The sequence below is a fragment of the Eschrichtius robustus genome, chromosome 19 (genome assembly GCF_028021215.1).
Source record: "Eschrichtius robustus isolate mEscRob2 chromosome 19, mEscRob2.pri, whole genome shotgun sequence".
Taxonomy (NCBI): Eukaryota; Metazoa; Chordata; class Mammalia; order Artiodactyla; family Eschrichtiidae; genus Eschrichtius; species Eschrichtius robustus.
In genome coordinates this window covers 60,191,525-60,197,707 of record NC_090842.1, presented here as the reverse complement: position 1 = coordinate 60,197,707, position 6,183 = coordinate 60,191,525, and the positions used below count along the sequence as shown (strand labels likewise).

General features: G+C 50.4%; 1 non-coding gene across 1 annotated transcript; it reads left to right on the top strand.

Moving 5' to 3' along the window:
• Nucleotides 1-936: 936 nt before the first annotated feature.
• Nucleotides 937-1,023, top strand: TRNASTOP-UCA (transfer RNA opal suppressor (anticodon UCA)). The gene has a single exon. It is a non-coding gene; the product is annotated as a tRNA-Sec (tRNA).
• Nucleotides 1,024-6,183: the final 5,160 nt, after the last annotated feature.

Genomic DNA, 6,183 nt, shown 5'->3' with positions numbered 1-6,183 from the left:
GCGAGATCTGTGAGCCAGAAACCAAGTATATGAGGAAAGAGGAGTAGGAGATCGGGTCCGAGGAGTGCGAAGGTCTAATCATCGGGATTGTAAGGCTGTGATGAGAGCTTTGACTTTTACTCTGAGACGGGAGCCACTGGGAAGGTTTCATGTCGGGGAATGATATTGTCAAAGGATCACTGACTTGGATTTTAAAAGGATCACTTTTTTTGTAATAATATAATTACAATGGCACAAGTTCTGTTCTCCCAAGCGGATGGGCTGTGTGGATAGGGTAGGGTACTATCCGTTTCTACGCCTCACTTTCCTCGGCCATAAAATGCAGATGCAAAAACTGATGCTCTCTAGTGCCTAAGCTCAATGGGGACAAATTCTGTCATCCCCAGAACCTAGGACTGCGTCTGGGACTCTGTAGGTGCCCACTGAACATGTGAAAGAACGTAGGGCTCTGTAGATCGCTGAAGTTCCACAAAAGAACAGCAGGTGTCGCCCCAGCCCTGTAGCCGCCAGCTCGGAGCCTCCGGGGCTGGGCTAAATCAGACTCTAGCAGGAACCCACCCACTCGAATTCGGATTTTTCAGGAAAGGGGCCTCTGAATGCCGAATTATGGATCTTTTCTCTTAAAAAATGGACTTCTTACTTGGAAAAAAGGGGCTTCTGGCCCTTTAACAGCCAGAAGGGAGGGCGCCGGGTTCCCTGGCGCCGTTTCCCAGAATGCGCGGCGCTATGCAAATGAGACAGTTTCTAAAGCGACAATGATTCAACTCATATCAGGCAAACTCAACATTTTGGAAGGATATGCACCGTAATAAGTAGATTGGGAGAATTTATAGATATTGAAGTCAACAGTCTCACACGCTCCAAACTACATCACCATAGGTTAAAAAAACAGAAATTTGTGGGTTTTATATAGATGTGTGGGAAGACAGAACATTCGCCCGGATGATCCTCAGTGGTCTGGGGTGCAGGCTTCAAACCTGTAGCTGTCTAGCGACAGAGTGGTTCAATTCCACCTTTCGGGCGTGATACTTCTCTCCCTTCTCCGAACTCCACTATGTAGTGTATAAAGAACCACCAATTCCAGAGCACGTCGTTGCGCTTCTGTGCTTGGCAGTTCCTCTTTTCCCACCTGTGCCTCTCCCTGTGGATACGTTTCTCTTTTCCCGCGAATAACAAAGAACTCCAAAAGATTAAGAAAAATTCGTCTACACGCTCTGTTCTAGGATATTTACAGTTTGAGAGTGATCCTGGATTCCTCCCCTTCACTTGCTTACTCATTCATTTACTCACTCATGTATTTAATCACGCATGCACTTACTAAGCAAATATTTATTCATTTGATCATGCATTCATTCATTCACTCATTCAACAAGTATCTGCTGGGTGGTTGCTCTATGCCCGGCCCTGCACTGAGCGGTCCTGGGGACACACTGGTGACGACAAAACCCTGACCCTGACTTCATGGTGCTCCCAGTCCAGTGGAGGAGACAAACTTTAAACACCAATCAATTACCCATTTAATTAACAACTACAAAAGTGATAACTACTGGGAAGGCAGGCACAGAACCTATGAGGACATCTTACAAGGAGACCTGAGTTCAGGTAGGGTGTCAGGGTAATATCTGAATATACACCTGAAGGATGAGAGTGGATTAGCCAGCAGAGAGGGGGAATATTCCAGGCGGGGAAACAGGGTGGCCCCAATAACAGCGATGAAGATGGCGATAACTGCATTTTACTCTGCTCTCAGCGCTGGTGTGTACTAGCTCACCGATTCCCCTCAGCCCCATTCTGCAGCTGAGGAAACTGAGGTTCAGAAAGATGAAGCCTCTTGTCCAAGGTCACCCAGCTATGGGAAGCCTCCAGACCCAGGGCTCTCAGACCTCTGGCCCATGCTATTTACCACTGCCCTGTGCTGTCTTTCCCAAATCAGCTACTCACCAAGTCCTGTCTGTTCTGCCTCCTAAAAGTCTTTTGAATCCTCCCCCTCCTCTCTATCCCACAGCCCTAGTCCTATTCCAGGCTCCGCCTCACACCTCAGTGTGCTCACCCTAGCCTCGTCTCTGATCTTCTGCCTTATCCTTGCCCCCTTCCTCTCCCAGCTACCCTCAACCTGGCAGCTAGAGGAGTCTTCCTAAAGCACACACCTGTCCCTGATCTTCTTATGCTCAAAACCTGCCAGAGCTCCCCAGTACCCTCAAGAGAAGATCTAAACTCTTAGTCTGGAATTTCAGCCTGCAGAATCTGCTCCCTGGTAACCTCTCTCTTCACACCTTTTGTTCTAGCACCTGTGAACCTCTAGCTCCCTCAATGTATCAAGCCCTCTCCCCACTCACAGCTGTTTGCACTCACTATTTCATTAGACTCAGCCTTTTTCTTTTCCCTTCTATGCTGTCTATTTATCCTCTAAGACTCAGCTTAGCTACCCTCTCCTCCAGGAAGTCTTTCCTGACTTCCAGGTCAGGTTAGGTGCCTCCACTGGGTCCCTCAAGTCCCATGGACTCCCCCAACCCTGTCCAATTTAGATCATCCCTGACTATGAACAGGTCTGTGTCCCCCACTGGACTGTGAACCTTAGGAGGGGGGAGCCTGGGGCTGTCTCAGTCTCTGCAGTATCCCCAACCCTGCCCAGCACAGGGCTGGGCACACGATAAATGCTTAGCAAATTTTGTGAATTAACTAAGAAATTAAGTAATTCCATCCTGACAAATTCCCCTGCTTAGTCATTTACTAAGACGTCTGACCTCTGGACCAGTACTTCCATTCCCAGAGTGCTTGCTGCTATGCAAATGAGAGTGGGCTTGGATCTTGCAATGGGGATGGCTCAGCTGTATCTTTGGACAAAGTGGCAATGGTTTTGGTTTAGTCAATCTTGGTTTGTCCCCAATATGTTCCAAACCCAGAAGAAGTGATCATGTGAAAAAGCAAAAGGCAACTGATCTTCACTGTAAAAGTGATCCAAGTTTTGTGACTTATATAACCCTGAGGACTTACCGTATACCTGAGTGGTCTTCAGCAGCATGAACTTTTTCTACCTCTAACTTTTGCTCAGACAATTCCCAGAACATTACAGGGTCAAGTACAATAAGTTCCCTACATATGAACCTTCAAGTTGTGAGTTTTCAAAGATGTGAACATTCATTTGCATGTCTAATCATGTAAGTTAGTTCATGTGCAATGATACATGAAGGTTGCAGCAGCCGTTCAGAATGCAATCCAGTGCTACCATGTCATCTATGACGAGAAAAAAAGAGCTACTACCTAGACATCACTGGATGACTAGCAAAAAAGAGCTACTACCCAGACGTCACTGGATCGTTTTTTCAAGAGGGTAGATAGAATTGAAACCAGCAAGAAACCAGAACCTGTGCCATCAACGTCAGGCGTGAGTGAAATTGCAGCTTGCCCTCCGTCTCTTATTGTTGACGATCTTTCAGCTCTACCATCTCCCACCTCCTCTCCCTCCTCCAGTCAGTAACTCTTCTTGCCTGTTCATTCGGTGCCAGCCCCTGTATGCCAGCCGTTGTACTGTACTACTGTACTTTTCAAGGTACTGTACTGTAAAATTAAAAATGTTTTCTTTATTTTTTGTTTGTTTTTTATGTATTATTTGTGTGAAAAGTATTATAAACCTATTACAGTGCAGTACTATGTAGCCGATTGTGTTAGCTGTGTACCTAGGCTAACTTTGTTTGGCTTATGAACAAATTGGGCTTAACGAACGTCCCCTCGGAACAGAACTTGTTTGTATGTAGGGGACTCACTGTATAAATTCTTCCCTCACCAGGAAACCTCCCTGACCTTTAGCATTTTGGTATCAGACACCTCATGGCTTATATTCTGCCTCATTACTTCTTCAAGGAGGAGGTACAGCCTGTGTGTGTGGGAAGTCCTCCTGACTGTCTAGCCTCCCTCCATCCTGCTGTTGGCTGATTCACTAGTAAGAGTTCCAGCGTGTGTGTGTGTGCGTGTGTAGTCCATTAGCAATCTAACCTCACGCCTTCACGCTGAAAGGAAGGCAGGTGATGGGTGTCAGGAGCAAACAGACCCTGAAGCTTGGTGGATGCACTTTTAAGAGCTTTTTATTGGCGACAGTGCAGAACCACGAAGGGGAGGGCAGCGGCCCAGTGCCAGCCAGCCCCAGCCCCCCAGGGGTCAGGTGCAAAATACAAAAAGAGAATCACAAATACAGCATAGGGTGGGGGTAGTTGGATATTCAATAAATTGTGGTCTGCAGGGGCAGGCCCTGCTCACAGCTTCACACTCACACCCAGAATCCTCAAAGATACAGATTACAAAAATCTATAATCCCCCAGGCTTACTCACAAAAATAAAATCTCAGGTCCCCAACGAACCCGGAGTCGGAAGACCGCTGGAGGATCAGGGACAGTCAGATGGAAACGGTCAGGTAAACACAGGCAGAGAAAAGACAGAGGGGAAGGGACACTCGGGAAAGAGACAGCCAGAGACGGCCAGAAAACAACCAGAGGGGCCGAGACAATCAGAAAAGAGACAGCTAGAGACAGAGGCAGCCCAAGACAGGCTGCCCCGAAGTTTCCAGAAGCAGTGTTTCCAATTCAATGGCATGGCTTTGAGGGCCAACATGACCTAGAACAAGGTTGCGGAAGCGCTCACACACTCACGCGCACACACACACCCATATATAATATATTTATTTATACATAATAGATATAAGTGCCTTTCGGAAATCAGGAAAGGGATAAATAGCCACGGGAGGTGGAGGGGGGGGTGGGTCTGGGTTCAGGGCGGGAGCTGCGGGACGGGGCAGTGGAATGTTCTCCATGCAGCACGGAGGGCGGCGTGACCCACCCGATATTAAAAAATATCAATTGGCCTCATGATAAAATTCTCATGAGGTGAAACACAGGGAAAGGCGGGGGGCGGGGGGCGGGGGGAGCCGAAACCAAGAATTGGGGCTGGGGCTGGGGGAGGGGAAGCTGGGACGGCGGGAGCCCAGCCCCTTCGGGTTCAAAGCCTCAGCCTTTAAATCTTCTCCGGAAAAACGTCGGGCCCCCTGGCAATCTCCCCTTGCTCCCTTTCTAGAAAGGATGTGGGGTGCCGAGGGGAGGGAGAAATTGGCGTCCTAGGCTGGGATAGGGTACAGGCCTTAAAGGAAAAGGCCAGGGCTTGGTCTGGGGGTGGGAGGGGGGGTCCTGAGGAGAGAGGCCACGCGAATGGGTAAGTGTCAGCCCCTCTCGATTCTGTCACCCCCTTGAGTCAAACTCATTTTGAGGGGAGGAAGGAGGCAGGTGGGGGAGGGGAGACCACGGAAGGGCTTTGGGGAGTGGGCGGCACAGTCCCTCCAGAGGGGTTCTGTCCTACCGGGCTACTCTCCCCGCCCAATCCGGCCAACTCATTTCACAGTATAAAACACTCCCGCGGGACAGGCATCACAGCGCCCCCTGCTGCCTGAATCAGAGAGGCCCAACAAGGAAGGCCCGGAGGGGAGGCTGACGGGCGGTGGGGGAGGGTAGACTAACACTGTAATCCGAAAAGAGGGCTGGGGGCTGAATGTGCGGGGGATCCTTAGGGTTCAGGAAATTCAAATCAGAGCCAGTCTCGCTGGGAGGGAGCAGCTGGACGGTCAGGGAGGGAGGTTCACATTTCAGACTAAGTCTGGGTGGGGGGGAAGGGGATTATCATAGGGGGGCATCAACTTCCCTTTAAAGGGGGGCTCAATTCAGAGGAGGATCTACCCACATGGAAATGTTGGATAAATAAGCTAAGGTCGTGGTGGGGGGTGAGCAGGGAGAACCAGCCTGGTCACCCCTTGAAGGGTGGGCGTGGGAGACTCTTTGGGGGTCCTGTGGCATTTCCTTGTTGGGCCTCTCTGCAGAGGACTACAGCTCACCCCAAAGCCCATCGCCAGCACCCCTTTCCCTCCAGCCCAAAGGTGGGCATCACCCCCGCCCCCACTCCCCCATCCCCAGAGGTTGGGTTGAAGCGAGACAGCCGACAGGCAGCCGGGGGGGCGGTGTCCATCCCCTCCCCACCCCCTGTCCCCAAAGTCACCAGCTCTCTGGTCTCGCCGGGCCACAGAAACAAGAGGCGGCACAAAACACAAGGAAGTCCTCCTGTCCGATGGCAGTGGCAGCGGAGGGTCAGACAGGAGAGGCAGGGAGGCCACACGCCCGCTTTGTCTCTTCCCCTCTCCTCCTCCTC